Source organism: Hibiscus syriacus, unplaced genomic scaffold (genome assembly GCF_006381635.1).
Source record: "Hibiscus syriacus cultivar Baekdansim isolate YM2019G1 unplaced genomic scaffold, ASM638163v2 tig00016212_pilon, whole genome shotgun sequence".
In the NCBI taxonomy this organism is placed as follows: domain Eukaryota; kingdom Viridiplantae; phylum Streptophyta; class Magnoliopsida; order Malvales; family Malvaceae; genus Hibiscus; species Hibiscus syriacus.
Window position 1 is genome coordinate 1,810,108 of NW_024062384.1, and position 16,957 is coordinate 1,827,064.

A 16,957-nucleotide genomic window follows, 5' to 3' on the forward strand; every position below is an offset into this window, starting at 1 on the left:
TGGTAAATTTATACCATACCTAATAGGCACTAAAGTTATTGTTCACACTGATCATTCGGCTATAAAATACTTAGTGAATAAAAAGGATGCAAAGCCTAGACTTATTAGGTGAATCTTACTTTTGCAAGAATTTGACTTAGAGGTTGTAGATAGAAAAGGTACTGAAAACGAAGTTGATGATCATTTATCTAGGTTAGAGAAAAATTCTGAATGCCATGACAATATAGATATTCAAGAGGAATTTCCTGGTGAGAAGATTTTATATGCCATGACAATCCCGTGGTATGCTGACATTGGTAATTTTCTTGTTAGTGGAATATTGCCTTTTGAATTGAACATCAAGGGTAAAAGAAATTCAAGAACGATGCTAGGTATTATTTTTTGGACGAGCCATATTTGTTTAAGCATTGTGTTGATCAGCTCATTAGACGATGTGTCCCTGAAGAAGAAGAACGTGACATTCTATACCATTGTCATTCAGCCCCAAGTGGAGGCCATTTTGGAAGAGCAAGGACAGCTGCTAAGGTCATGCAATCAGGCTTTTACTGGTCAACTCTGTTCAGAGATGCTCAACCATTTTAGAAATCTTGTGATCGATGCCAACGCATTGGAAACATATTCAGGCGACACGAAATGCCACTGCAAAATATTTTGGAAATAGAGTTGTTTGATGTTTGGGGCATCGATTTCATGGGAGCATTCCCATCTTCCAGAGGAGATCTATATATCTTGCTTGTTGTGGATTATGTATCAAAGTGGGTAGAAGAAATAGCAACATCAAGGAATGACTCTAAAACCATACTCAAGTTTTTGCACAAGTATATTTTCACTCGGTTTGGAGTACCTCGAGCTATCATTAGTGATGAAGGAACCCATTTTGATAACAATTTGATTGCCAAGGCATTAAGGAGATATGGAGTTCGTCATAAGATTTCCACGGCGTATCATCCGTAGACAAATGGTCAAGTAGAGATATACAATTGTGAGATCAAGCATATTTCAGAAAAAAATGGTGAACCCAAGGTGAAAGGATTGGTCACCAAAGTTAGATGAAGCACTTTGGGCGTATAGAACAATGTTCAGAACTTCTCTAGGTATGTCACTATTCAAGCTGGTGTATGGGAAGGTTTTTCATCTCCTGGTTGAACTTGAACATAAGGCGTATTGGGTCATTAAGTAATTGAATTTTGATGCTCAATTAATTGGAGAGTAGAGATTATTGGAACTTAATGAAATGGAAGAGTTTAGAGCTCAAGCATATGAAAATTGACGAATATACAAGGAAAAAACCAAGAAGTGGCACGACCAAAAATGAATGCCATGACATTTTCATGTTGGCCAGCAAGTATTACTTTACAATTCCAGACTTAAACTATTTCCTGGGAAGCTTATATCTCGATGGTCAGTACCATTTGATGTGAATTATGTTTATCCCCATGGATCCATTGACATCAAGAATATAGATTATGGGACGATTTTCAAATTCAATGGCCAGTGTCTGAAAGCTTATAATGGAGTTCAACCGCTACAGGACAAGGCAGTGTTGTACCTACACGATGCTGAAGTGTGCCCAACTGAATACCAAATTTCAATGCCATGGCATTGAATTCCTTTTACTATGCATAAATAATAAAATTAATATTTCCTTTATTTTATTTTTATTTTTATTTTGTTTTGTATATAATTATGGTTTGTTTTGTAGGGGACCCACAGTACTACAACCGTGCAATGAGCGGTTATCAAGGGAGGAAAGTACAAAGAAGTTAAAAGGGGGAAAAGATTTTTTTTATTTATTCCTTTCTTTTATTTTATTTCCTTATTTTAACTTTTCTCTCTTCATTCTCTTGTTCCATCATAATTAATTTTACAGTTTACTTTTTTCTTTTTCCCACCAAGCTATTTACCATATCCACTCATTTCTTTTCAACCGTCCACTCATTCCATCTTGTATATTTTTTCCTATAATATTTCCTTACATCTTCTTCTTCCTTCATTTTCCTCCATAGCCGAAACTCTTCAAGTTTTCCAAGCACACAAAGATCACTCCTTTTTCATTATTATTTCTTCAAAACACTGGAAAAAAATGGTGCGTACGAGACTCACAGAGACAGAAACTCCTATTCTCAGAAGTTCCAAAATGATGAAGCAAAATAAAGGTTTCAAAATTTAAAAATATGAAACATTTTTTTGAGTTAGGGTTAATCTTTACGGATGAAGTGGATGGTGGTTTTGGACCAGGCATAATGGATATAGTTGTTCCACACAAATTACACAAGTTTACAAGGTACCCTGGTTCAGTGAATACATCATTGGTGAAAGAATTTTATGCTAACATTTCCAAACCGAACTAGCATGCTATTTTTATGTGAGGTAAGTATATTCGGTTTACACCAACTGCTATTAATCAATACTTTCATTTGCAGGGTGTTGAAGACCAACATGTAAAGTTTGAAAATGATGATAACAGTGACACTTATGATAGAGTTTTGGAGGATTTATGCTTTGTAAATACCTCCAGGAATGGCCGCCAAGCTAGCCACAACTCAGTTAACCATGAACATCTCCAACTGATTGCCAAACTATGGAATCATTTCCTAAAGCACAAGTAAATGTCCACATCCCACAATAAGGCGGTATCTCTTACCCGATTAATGCTCTTACATTCGATTATGGTAACATGTTCTATTGATGTGGGTAGAATCATTATTCAATAAGTACATGAATGTTTAGGAAAAAAGGCTATTGCTTTAGTTTTTCCAAATTTGATTACTGCTTTGTGTCGAAATAAAAAGGTAAGTGAAATTTCCTTTGATGAAATTTTATCAGGAGTATCGGGTATTACTAAGGCCAGATTACCATTATTGTTGGGTCTTGAAAACCCAAAATCTAAGGCCCTTGTTCATGAAAAGTCTGCAGATTATGCACAATCTAATGTCGAGGCAAGAATGCTTGCTCTAGAAGAAGTTGTTATGCAAACTCAGACTCATTTACATGCTTTACACAGTGACATCAAAAATTTCTTTGGTTATGTCAAACACAGAGTTGTTGTGGTGGAAACTATGTTCCAAGAAATACTTCCCCACGTGCAACAGAATTTTCTTTTTTTTGGATAAAATTCTGTCGACATTCAATGCTGAGGCATCTCTAGAACTAGATGACACCGATCCTCCTGTTGAAGAATTGATTCCAGACCCTCAACATTCCCAGACCCCCGACTCACCTGTTGTTCTTTCTGAAAAACCCCCAGTCTAGTTTTTGTGCCTGAACCCTCTCCTACACGATATAGCGGCTGATGTACAAAAACATCGACTGGACGCATCAATGTATCGTATTACTACTTTACATCTTCAGAGTCCATCCCTGCACCACTGCGAAAGCATACAAGACGATGAGATGCCAGCACCTCCAAGGCAACACCACCACAGAAAACATGAGGTACCTCCACTTGTATCCAGTTGCATTCATCTTGCATTTCATTGCATCGCATATAATTTTAGTTCTTTTAGTTCTCTTTAAGCAGTGAGGACAATGCTTCCCTTAAGTTTGGGGGAGGTAGTGTTCTTGGTAGAACATGTGCATGATAATATTAGCATAATATTATGTCATGGCATCAGTAATTGGTAGGATAGTTAGATAAAATGTATTGATGATACCCGATGATGATGAGCTTGTTAGGCTAGAAATTGAATATAAATGACTATTAAGAATGATAGAACTGACTCTAGGGCTTAATGCTTTGTGAATTATTCTTACATGATTTATATGTTCTCCATACTTAAGAAATTTAGAAAATTCTTATGAAGGAACTCTAGTTAATCTTGGCATTGAAATTTAGTATTGTTCTTGAAAGATAAATAAAAAATAACTCCCTTATATCTGAGATTGTGAATAAATGCTTAGGCATAACTGTAGAGGGACACTCCTCTTTGTCGTGGCATTGCCTAGAACTCTCTTTAATAAATGGCATCCACATACATATGAGTGAATGAAAGTAGTCACAGGATGACTCTACTTAACTAGCTTGGGGTGGAAAGTATGCTCCCTTTCACCTAGAGTGTGGGAAGGTAGGTGTGATGAGCTGACTCCCTTCGTAGTAGCAATTTGAAAAAAAAATGTGTAAGTAAAAAGGGGAGTAAAAATGTGCTTAATGAATGAGTTAATGTCATGCAAAATATTAGGGGACTTGATTAGAAATTGTTTAAATTTGTTAAGTATAGATTGGATACAATCACGCACACAAACTATCACAAAGATTCTTGACCTAGGGAAAAGTACTTAAATTATTTATATGTGTAGCATGTTGAAGCCAATTTTTCTGAGGGTTGAAATTCAATTTTTGTCCTGCTGTCATTTGTTGAAAATTGCCATGACATTATGCTTATGTTAATTGCTATCCATTGCTTGAAAACAAGCAATAGCTTAAGTTTGGGGGTGTGATAACTTCCTAAAAAGTCTATTCTTAAGGCCTTTTACACTTAAGTTATTATTTGTTTAAAATCCCATTTTAGTCATTTTAGGATCATATAGTTGCATTTGTGGTGGTATTGTTATTTTATCTTTTAAGGATGTTGTATGAGAGAAAAGTGTAGTTGTTTATGGTGTGCAGGAAATAGAAAGCAGAAGGATGCACTAGGAAAGAATGTCGTGACATCACACGCTGCTGAAGCAGATTGAAATGCCTTGGCATTTCTAGAGCATAAACGGAAAAAATGATATTTTTGTAAAATGACAGTTGGCAAGGCGCGTGTCTTATGATTGTAACCGCCTGCTGGGGACCACTGCCACTTGGAAAGATAAGACTCACGCCCAAGGAGGGTATGATGGGTATTTTGAGTGCACAAATCCCATTAATACCCTTAGATGTTTTTATTATTTAATACACCTCACATAAGAGAGAAAATGAGAGGATCTTCTGCAACATTTTCTTAACTTCTTCTTTGTATCCTTATTTTCATCCTCTATTGGTGTTTCTCCATTTTGTTGGTTATACGCATCGAATGCTTCTTCTTCCTTCCCTTTTGTTGCTATTGAGCTAAGGTGAGTCTTGGTGGTTGAGGAGAACCTCGGCTATACGCATCGAATGCTTCTTCTTCCTTCCCTTTTGTTGCTATTTTTCTATTTGATGTTGGGTTGTTTGGAATAGATAAATTTCATGACGTGTTTCATGGATGATTCAAACCCCCCATGAACTAACCTTATTTGGTGGGGTTGTTTTTATGGATGTTTAACGTTATTTTAAAGGTAGATTTATGTTTATCTTTTGTATTTACTTGTTTTGCTTATGAATGCTTCATCGTCTAAGTTTGTAGGAGGCATGAGAGTGACCATTTCTTAGATGAAGGCTTGGTGTTTGAGAGAAATTTAGTTAATAATACTTGTAGTATTCGAGAGAAATACAAGTAAGGTCGACATACGCAATGGGGTGTAGTATTTTCTTAAGCTTTGAACCAGCCTAGTAATACTATATCCTAATCTCTTAGTACTTGAGATAGTCTAAGATAGGATTTCAATGACTAAGAGTGGTAGTTTTTATCAATAATGTAGGCTGCCATAGTTGAAACTAAGAGGAGATGTCGTAGCATTCTATGTTATTAGGTTCCTTTGACTAAAGATAGCGGGAGCATTTTCAGCAAACACTGTCGAGTAAGTGAATTTTAGATAGATTAAATATGCCTGAGAGATAAGTTTTAGCATCCTTAAATCAATCCATACCATTCATTCTCGTGGAATCTTTTCGTGTGAGGATTATCAAACTATCATTTATTTGTTGTTTTTACTATTTTTCATTGCCTTGACATTTCCATCATTTTCAATACTATAATATGTTATTGCCAGTACATTTCCATTTGCTACCTCATCAGACTATCAATCTATATCCACCAACATACACTTTTCATTGTCGTGACATTTTCTATTAGTACATATCAATACTAACTATACTTAGATAAAGTAGCTGTTTGTTTTGGTTAAACTTAGTAATTTCCATCAATCCATGTGGAGATGATAGTCACTCATCACTTTATTACTTTAGTGATTGTGTATACTTGCACGTTATTTGCGTATAATTTTATAGTACTCACAACACGCAACACACGCATGTACAATGACCACCTTGACACAAGACCACAGACATTTAGATTCGGATGTCATATACTCTTATATGAAGATGTTGGTGGAAAAAACCAAGAGTGCCCATTTTTGTGTTAGTGGCATCCATTCGGAATACATTTGGTTATATTTCGACTTATTATAAGGCATGGATGGCTAAACGGAAAGCAAAGACCTTGTTGTATGGTGATTGGGATCAATCATATTATGAGTTATGACATCTGCTGCAAGCAATGGAATTTTACATCCCTGGAACTATTGTTAGGTACTATACTCATCCTGCAGTCACGTTTGAGGGAGACGTTATCAATAGGAAGAAAATTTTTGGTAGCTTGTTCTGGGCATTTAAGCCAGCTATCAAAGGGTTTAGATTTTGCAAACAAATGATTCAAGTCGATGGCACTTTTCTGTATAGGCTCTACAAACAAGTCTTGATGATAGTCGTTGCACAAGATGGAGACATAAATATTTCCCCATTCCTTTCTCCATTGTTAAAAAAGAATCGGAGGAAACTTGGAATTTTTTTTCTCTCCAAATTGCGTTCCCATATTGTCAGTCAAGATGGGTTTGCACGATCTCAGATCGGTCGCCTGAGTTGTTAAGCATAATTGGTATACTCGAAAATTGATGGACGCCACCTCACGCATATCCTGCATATTGTATACATCATATCGCATCGAATGCAATGAAGATGTTTAGGCAGAAAATATTAAAAAGGAGATTATCAACATGGGTAAGTACCTTAGCATTTTTCATTAATTATTTATGCTTCATTAATGTTTTTTCAATAATATTTATGTTACTATTTTTTAGGGTATGCTTTACTCCATCCAAAATTCCGAGCACGACTTGAAAATTTGAGAAGATACGGAGATGATGTGCATGAGCTCACAGCTGAAATACCAAGGGAGAGATGATCACAAGCATATGATGTTGAGGGTTGATGTTACAGCCATATGACTACCAACCTTGTTGAATGTATCAACTTAGTGCTGAAAGAGTCAACATCTCCCGATAGCAAGTATTGTTAGGGAGACTTACTTTAGGTTGGGTAAAGTATATGAAGACAAAAGTGTACAAATTGATGTCATGATGAGCGATGGAAGAAATTGGGCTCCAGATTTAGAGAAGGCAATGCAAAAGAATCAAACACATGCGACATCAATGTTTGTCCACAATTTTTCCAGACTTGATTCTGATTTCGTTATCCAAGCTCTAGTTCGACCACATGAGGAAGGTAATTCTACAACATACACTGGTAATTTGAATAGAATATGGTGCGATTGTGGTCGATTTCAAGCTTTTAGGTTCCCATGCGCTCACGTTGTTGCTGCATGTATACACATCAATGTTGACCCATACTTATATACTGATGACTATTATAGCTTGCACACTATGCGCAAAATTTACAGTTGTGACTTCAAGTACCTCCCAAATGAAGCATACTGGCCTACATGCACAATTTCTGAGGAATGGTTTCCAAATCCTCAATTGCGTAAGAAGTTACGGGGTCGACCTGAATCTAGCCGAATTCATACCGATATGGATGATTCTCAAAGAGAGTCAGGTCAACCAAAACTTTGTGGCCACTGCAGAGGTGAAGGTCATAACAGAAAACATTGTTCACATCTTCCAAAATATCGTGTTGGACGCTAAAGTAAGCGTTACAAAATGTTGAATTATATTTTGATATAACAATTAAGGCATAATGTTTTTTGACTTGAATTGAATTTGTTCAAGGTTTTCAAAGTTTTCAAAAATAATTCAAAGTTCATTTTACTTGGAATTGAGCACAAAATACGTTTTTGTACAACCAGTACCGATAATGTTTTGACAGCATCGATACCTCATACACAATACCGATATTATTAATATGGTATTGATACCAAAAGAAATTGAAGTATCGATGAGGAAGGTAATTCTACAACATACACTGGTAATTTGAATAGAATATGGTGCGATTGTGGTCGATTTCAAGCTTTTAGGTTCCCATGCGCTCACGTTGTTGCTGCATGTATACACATCAATGTTGACCCATACTTATATACTGATGACTATTATAGCTTGCACACTATGCGCAAAATTTACAGTTGTGACTTCAAGTACCTCCCAAATGAAGCATACTGGCCTACATGCACAATTTCTGAGGAATGGTTTCCAAATCCTCAATTGCGTAAGAAGTTACGGGGTCGACCTGAATCTAGCCGAATTCATACCGATATGGATGATTCTCAAAGAGAGTCAGGTCAACCAAAACTTTGTGGCCACTGCAGAGGTGAAGGTCATAACAGAAAACATTGTTCACATCTTCCAAAATATCGTGTTGGACGCTAAAGTAAGCGTTACAAAATGTTGAATTATATTTTGATATAACAATTAAGGCATAATGTTTTTTGACTTGAATTGAATTTGTTCAAGGTTTTCAAAGTTTTCAAAAATAATTCAAAGTTCATTTTACTTGGAATTGAGCACAAAATACGTTTTTGTACAACCAGTACCGATAATGTTTTGACAGCATCGATACCTCATACACAATACCGATATTATTAATATGGTATTGATACCAAAAGAAATTGAAGTATCGATACTCACAAGGTAATATCGATACTACCATCATTTCTCAAATTCCAGGACGAAAAAATGGTACCGATACGCAAAGGGGTACCGATAGAAAAGGTAATTGAAGTATCGACACTCACAAGGTGGTATCAATACTACTAACATTGCTCAAATTCCAAAATGCAAAAATGGTATTGATACCCAAAGGGCTACCGATACCAAATGTAATGGAAGTATGGATACTCACAAGGTACTATTGATACTACTAGCATTGCTCAAATTCCAGAATAAAATATTATTTTTTAATTTTCTTTAAAAATTACAAAAAAAATATTATTATTTTATTGGGACTCGTCACGCCGATGTGACGAGTCCCTCAAGAATTTTTTTTAATAAAGATGTGGGGCCCACTTGACACGGCCATTAAAAATTATATCTCATGGAACTCGTCTGTAACCCCCTAGACCCGTCCTATGCGTTTCGACTAAGTCTAGTGGATCACATACATGATTCTTAAAGACATTTTCTGAAACCGTTATTCAATCAATGTAAAATCACATTATAAATATCATGAAATAAATTATACTATCAAAACCCAACTTGTAAATATAATACCAATAAGTAATAAATTAATTTAAAACATGTCTTAAAAATCATAATCACGATAAACCGGATATTAATAGAAAAAGTGTAATCACTATAAAATCCAATACTTTAAAATAAGGTCCATGTCACCAAAATAAAGTCAACTTGAAAGATAAAATCATTACAATCAGATATACTTCAAGAGATATGTTGATCCTCCAAGTGCTCAATCCGGGGTATCTCACCAACAATATCTGAAAGGGGGAAAAACATTTTCGAAAAGTGAGCTAGGCTCAGTGTGTCCCACATTACCATAAAATCACAATAGGTACAATAAACAAATCATAGTCCAGTAAATCTCATAAATTCATAAAAGAGTTTAGCTTTTGAAAATCATAGTTTAAACTCTTTTCTTGTACACCATCAGTAATTTCCAAAACTATTTTCCATATAGCTTACTCTAAGCACACAGCAAAAAGAAAGCCAACCTAAGGATAAGCTTTAGAGCTTGTATCCTTAGGCCCGTAAGTACAAGTCCATATAGCTTACCCTAAGCACACAGCAAGGGAAGCCAACCTAATATATCTTGGGGCCCCAAGAGTCACATTAGGCCCATTCTATTTATTAGCTTGATCAGAGCTATACTATTGTAATTCAATCCAAAAGTTCAATTGCACCGTGACACAAATTCCATAAATCATCACATTAAATTGGTGCATCAATAAAACAGTAACCAAAGATCTCAGTGTACCTCATATTAAAACTAATAAAACAGTTCTGTAATAATTAGGGAACACACCTCGATAATAGGTTTAAATAGTAGATTTACTGATTGTTGGTTTCACCACACTCTGCTACAGTTTTTGAACGTGGTTTAACTGATCTAGAAGAGTTGGGTCGAGCTGTCGAACGATTCGGAAAATCTCTTATACCTTCAAATAATAATAATTTATCAGGCCCAAATCTTACTTAATTGTTCAAAGCTAAAATTCTTAAGTATATAAGTATTTTCAGGGTTTGAAAATCAATTTGGAGGATTTCGAGTATGAATTTAGTCAAACGGATTGCGGAATCGGAATCAGGACGTCGAAAAATATAAAGTATGACTTTTCAAAAATTTAAATTCTTGGTCAAAGTCAAGTTCAAACACTTTGACCATCGATTTGGAGGCCTTCAGGTTCGAATTTGATGAAACGGACTTCGGAAACGGATTCCGGACGTCGAAAACTATTAGAATAGGTATACTCGGAAAAGATTAACGGTCGTTTAATGGTCGGTCAAAGCCATTTTAAGTTTTGGTCAAAGGAGGTCAACGGTCACGGTCAACGGTCGGGTCGGGTCAACGATCGGGTCGGTCAGGTCGAGTCAAATCGGTTCAAACCGGTCGAATCCGATCAAACCGGTTTCAACCACTCACTCTCCCTGCGGCCGCGCGTGAGGCCTCCTCCGAGGGTCTAAAAATTACGGAAAAATTTCTAAAAATTATTTTGAACGATTTCGAGATACTTACAAAGATCGGTTCAAATTTTTGAACGGCGGAGAGCTTGATTTCAACTCGGCCGAATCTTTGACTGCTCCACCTACTCACGTGCCGCCGTCAACAGCTAACAAGGTTGACACCGGCGGACTCGCAACGACACAAGGAACACGATGGTGCAGGAGGTGTTGTAAACAGAGCAACGATCGGCGGTGAATTTAAGATTTTCCCAGCGATAGAGCTAACAAAAACGTCGAGACTTTGACTGTAAATTCCCTACGTTTGGCAGCGTTTCGCTTCAATTAAATTGAAGGATTTGTTCCTGACTCGATAACGAACACGATGGTGATTTCAAAACGACGATCAGAATTTGGACGGCGTCGGGATCTAAGTCGGAAATTGGCGTAGGGGGAAAGGAATTTGGGAGTGTGGTTTTCTGTTTTTGAAACAGAAACCACACGTATATAACATATAACCCCAAACTTACCTAACTTTTTTGGGTAAATTCAGGGGTTAGTCCCTGAATTATCTTTAACTCTAAAACAAGCTCCAAGTTTTAAAATCTTTCAATTTTGTCCCCAAATTTTCGCCAATTTTCACAATTAACCTCCAATTTCAATTAAATACTATTCTGTAAATATTCGGGTTGTTACAATTCTCCCCCTCTACAAGAAATTTTTTCCTCGAAATTTACCTTATAAGAATAGTTGAGGAAACTGAGCCTCCATTGACTCCAATGTCTCCCAAGTAGCTTCTGAGGGGCCTCGGTTACTCCATTGAACTTTGACCATTGGAATACACCTATTCCGAAGAACTCGCTCATCTCTTTCTAAGATCTAGATGGGCTCCTCCTCATATGACAAATCAGGTCTCAGCTCTACCTCATCAACTTGAATGATGTGATCTGGATCTGGACGGTATCGCCTTAACATAGACACATGAAAAACATCATGAATACGACTAAGATGGGAAGGCAACTCAAGCTGATAAGCAACAGGTCCAACTTTCTTCAGAATACGATACGTCCCAATAAATCGCGGACTCAGTTTACCCTTACGTCCAAATCTCAATACTTTCTTCCATGGAGATACCTTGAGAAAAACCTGATCTTCAATGTCAAACTGTATATCCTTCCTCCTTTGATCTGCATAAGATTTCTGCCTATCAAATGCCTCTTTCAGACGGTCACGGATCAATCTGACTGTGTCTTCCGTCTCTGCACTAACTCAGGTCCCAAAGTCTTCCTATCACGCAACTCAGTCCAACAAATCGGGGTGCGACACTTACGCCCATAGAGTGCTTTATAGGGTGCCATACGAATGCTAGTCTGGTAACTGTTATTATAAGCGAATTCAGCCAAAGGCAAAAAGTTCTCCCAGCTACCACGAAAATCAATTACACAACCCCGCAACATATCCTCCAGTATCTGAATCACTCTCTCAGATTGACCATCAGTTTGTGGATGAAATAATGTACTATAATCCAATCTTGTTCCCAAAGTCGTATGTAACGCCTTCCAAAATCTCGAAGTAAATCTCAGATCTCGATCAGAAATAATAGACAATGGAACACCATGTAATCAGACAATCTCTGAAATATACAATCTCGCCACCTTATCCAAAGTATAATTTACCCACACATGAATGAAGTGAGCTAACTTTGTAATTCTGTCAACAATCACCCAAACTGAATTTTTTTTTTCGAAGGAGTCATAGGTAAACCAGTAACAAAATCCATAGTAATACGCTCCCATTTCCATTCCGGAATCTTGATAGGTTGTAACAAACCTGATGGATGTTGATGTTCTGCCTTAACTTACTGACAAGTCAAACACCGAGACACAAAATTTGAGATGTCATTCTTCATGCCGACCCAATGATACCTCTCTCTCAAATTCTGATACATCTTATCTCCACTAGGGTGCATAGCATATGGACTACTATGAGCCTCAATAAGGATAGTCTGCCTCAACTCAGCAACATCCGGCACACAATACCGACCTTTAAAGCATAAAACTTTATCCCGATCAATTGCGTAATCTGAATTTGTCCCCTGCTCTACTTGTTCAAAGATGGGAAACAAGGAGCTATCAAGGGGCTGCTTAGCCTTGATCTCATCAACCAAGGTCGGCTTAACTTGCAATTCTGCTAACAGAGTGACATCGTCATATAAATTCATCCTGGCCATTAAAGATCTCAACTCTGTTACCGCCTTTCGACTCAAATCATTCGCTATAATGTTAGCTTTACCAGGGTGATAATCAATCACGCAATCATAATCCTTTAAAAGCTCTAACCAGCATCGCTATCTCAAATTAAGCTCCTTCTGGGTCAGAAGATACTTTAAGCTCTTATGATCCGTGAAAATGTAACACTTCTCTCCATAAAGATAGTGTCTCTAAATCTTCAAGGCAAAAATTACTGCTGCCAACTCCAAATCGTGAGTAGGATAATTACACTCATACGGTCGCAGCTGACGGGATGCATTAGCCACCACCTTACTTTCCTGTATTAGAACACAGCCGAGTCCTGAGTGTGACGCATCACTATACACTGTAAAATCCTTCCCTGACTCTGGTTGAATCAATACTGGTGCTTGAGTCAATACCGCCTTTAATTTCTCAAAGCTCTCCTGTTGTGCCTCACCCCAGTCAAACGGCACATTCTTCCTTAACAACTTTGTCAAAGGAGAAGCAATGATCGAAAAGCCCTCAACAAAATGTCGATAATAACCAGCCAAGCCCAAGAAACTGTGAACCTCAGAGATATTCTTGGGTCGTTTTCAATTCACAATAGCTTCAATCTTGTTTGGATCGACCTGAATACCTCGCGCAGAAATAATATGCCCCAGAAACGACACTTATTGAAGCCAAAACTCACACTTGCTTAGTTTGGCATATAGACGATGCTCTCTCAAAGTCCGTAGAACGATCTTCAAATGCTCTTCATGCTCTGCCTCAGTACGAGAATAGATCAGAATATCATCAATGAAGACCACCACAAATTGATCCAAATATGGTCGGAACACCCGATTCATCAAATCCATGAAAGCTGCAGGAGCAATCGTCAAACCAAAAGGCATCACTAAGAATTCATAATGACCATATCTAGTGCGAATGGCCATCTTTGCAACATCAGATCCTTTAACTTTCAATTGATAATACCCCGAACGAAGATCAATCTTAGAGAATACAGTAGCTCCTCGCAATTGATCAAATAAGTCATCAATCCTGGGTAGTGGATATTTATTCTTGACCGTCATCTTGTTCAATTTCCGATAGTCAATACATAATCTTAGCGAACCCATCCTTTTTTTTCACGAACAGAACTGGAGCTCCCCATGGTAAAGTACTATGCCGAATAAATCCTCGATCGAATAATTCTTGCAATTGGACCTTCAACTCCTTAAGTTTTTTTGGATCCATACGATAAGGTGCCATAGAAATAGGTTTAGATCCCGGACAAGTCTCAATCTCGAACTCTACCTCTCTATCAGGAGGTAACCCAGGCAACTCCTCCGGAAAAACATCAGGAAACTCGCTAGCTGTACGAATCTCCTCGATTGTGGACAATGCACCTTTGGTGTTCAAAATACAAGCAATGAAAGTCTCATATCCCTTCCGGATCATACGATCAATTTTCATCGCTGAAACTATATTGGAGAGATAGTCGCGATGTTCACCATTTAACACAACACTCCGACCATCAGAAGTTTTCAGAGTAGCTCTCTTGTACTCGCAATCTAGATTTACCTTGTGTTTAGTCAACCAATTCATCCCAAGAATTATATCAAACTCCTCTAAAGGAAGCTCCATAAGATCAGTGAGAAAAATTTCTCCCTTAACCTCCAGAGGACAACACCAAAATACTTTATTCACTAATATCGCCTGTCCTACTGGACTCGTAACCGTAACATTATTTTCAGTGTTCTCGATTGGAATCTGAAGGTTTCGAGATACTGAGCTCGATACATAGGAGTGAGTGGAGCCATTGTCCAGTAATGCAAAGTATGGAATGGAATATATAGTAAATGTACCTGCAATAACCTCAGGCTTATCTCTGTCATCCCGACGTCTAGTGGCATAAACCAAAGCTGGTTGTCTAGCCTCAGAAACTGTTAGCCCTCTATTTTGCTGAGGTCGGGCTCTACTGTCTGTCCTGGATGCTGATCCTCGAGTCTTTCTTTGACTACGATCTCTAATTGGGGTCTGTACTGTAGTCTGAGAATGCACAGGAGTTTGGGTAGCGGTCTGCTCAAACGAAGCTAGCTGAGGACAATCCCTCTGAAAATGACCACTAGATCCACACTGATAGCAAAGACCCATCTTATTACGACACTCTCCTATGTGTTGTTTACCACAAAACTCATAGAGGAACCCATGATAATACGACGAGGAACCACCTCGACTGCCAACTAACGGTGAGGATGCTGCAGGCCTGAAACGTGTATTGCTTCTCTGAGGGACTGAAGTACGAGTCCTTTTTCCAGACTGTGTTGATGACTCCATCGGGCCTGAAAATTTCTTAGATCGTTTCTGTTCAACACGCTCTCTACCAGAAGCTAAAACCTTCACCTCTTCAGCATCTTTTGCTCTGCCCACCAGCACATCAAATATCTCATCCTGATGGGTTATAACTTGCCTACGTAGCTCGTATCTGAGTCCAAGGGCAAATTTACGACATCGATTTTTCTCAGTAGGTACCATACTGAATCCATACTTCAGCAACTTCAAGAACTCGATCTCATACTCAGAAACAGTCATGTCTCCCTGAACCAGGTCTTGAAACTGCTGACGTCTCTGAGCTAAGTAGCGCTCTCCCAGAAAATGACTCCGAAAGCGATCCTTAAAGAAATTCCAGGTCAAACGATCGGTAGGAACACTACTGGTCACTAACTCCCACCAAGTGTAGGCATTGCCATCTAACATCACCACAGCACCCTGATATCTCTTAGTTGAGTCTAAACCCAACTGATCCATGCGTCTCTCTGTATCCTGGAGCCAATCCTCAGCTTCAGTAGGAGCTCCACCAATCTGTCCCCCAAAAGTTCTAACTCTATTGGCAATCAAAGTCTGCGAAATATGAACCTCTGATACAACACCAGTAGCTCTGACTGCTCCCTATATCAACTGTAGAAATTCTCTACCAAAATTCTCATCCAAAGCAACTCCGGTAGACTCTGACTCAATATCGGTCGCTCCTATGATCGGTGTAGTCATCCCAATACCAGCGGCAGAAGGCATATTCGTTGGGGTCGTAGGAGCAGGATCACCTATCGGAGGTGGGGGATCTACTCGTATCTCATCGATCGGGTCTGCAAATCTAGCCACTCGACCTCGTCCACGGCTAGTTCGACGACCACGTCTAGCACTCATTTTTTTGTGGATCTTGAGTTTACTACATGAGATAAAACTTAGGGTTAGATAAGCACTTGGAGTCTCGAACACAGTTAAAATCTTAATAACTTGTGACATGGCCTTAGTAACTTGTTTTGTAAAATATTTCTAAAACCGTATTTTCAATGTGGACTCATACATAGTCCGCGGTTTAAAAACCAAAAGCTCTGATACCAATAAATGTAACCCCCTAGACCCGACCTATGCGTTTCGACTAAGTCTAGTGGATCACATACATGATTCTTAAAGACATTTTCTGAAACCGTTATTCAATCAATGTAAAATCACATTATAAATATCATGAAATAAATTATACTATCAAAACCCAACTTGTAAATATAATACCAATAAGTAATAAATTAATTTAAAACATGTCTTAAAATCATAATCACGATAAACCAAATATTAATAGCAAAAGTCTAATCACTATAAAATCCAATACTTTAAAATAAGGTTCATATCACCAAAATAAAGTCAACCTGAAAGATAAAAACATTACAATCAGATATACTTCAAGAGATATGTTGATCCTCCAAGTGCTCAATCCGGGGTATCTAACCAACAGTATCTGAAAGGGGGAAAACATTTTCGAAAAGTGACCTAGGCTCAGTGTGTCCCACATTACCATAAAATCACAATAGGTACAATAAACAAATCATAGTCCAGTAAATCTCATAAATTCATAAAATAGTTTAGCTTTTGAAAATCATAGTTTAAACTCTTTTCTTGTACACCATCAGTAATTTCCAAAACTATTTTCCATATAGCTTACTCTAAGCACACAGCAAAAAGAAAGCCAATCTAAGGATGAGCTTTAGAGCTTGTATCCTTAG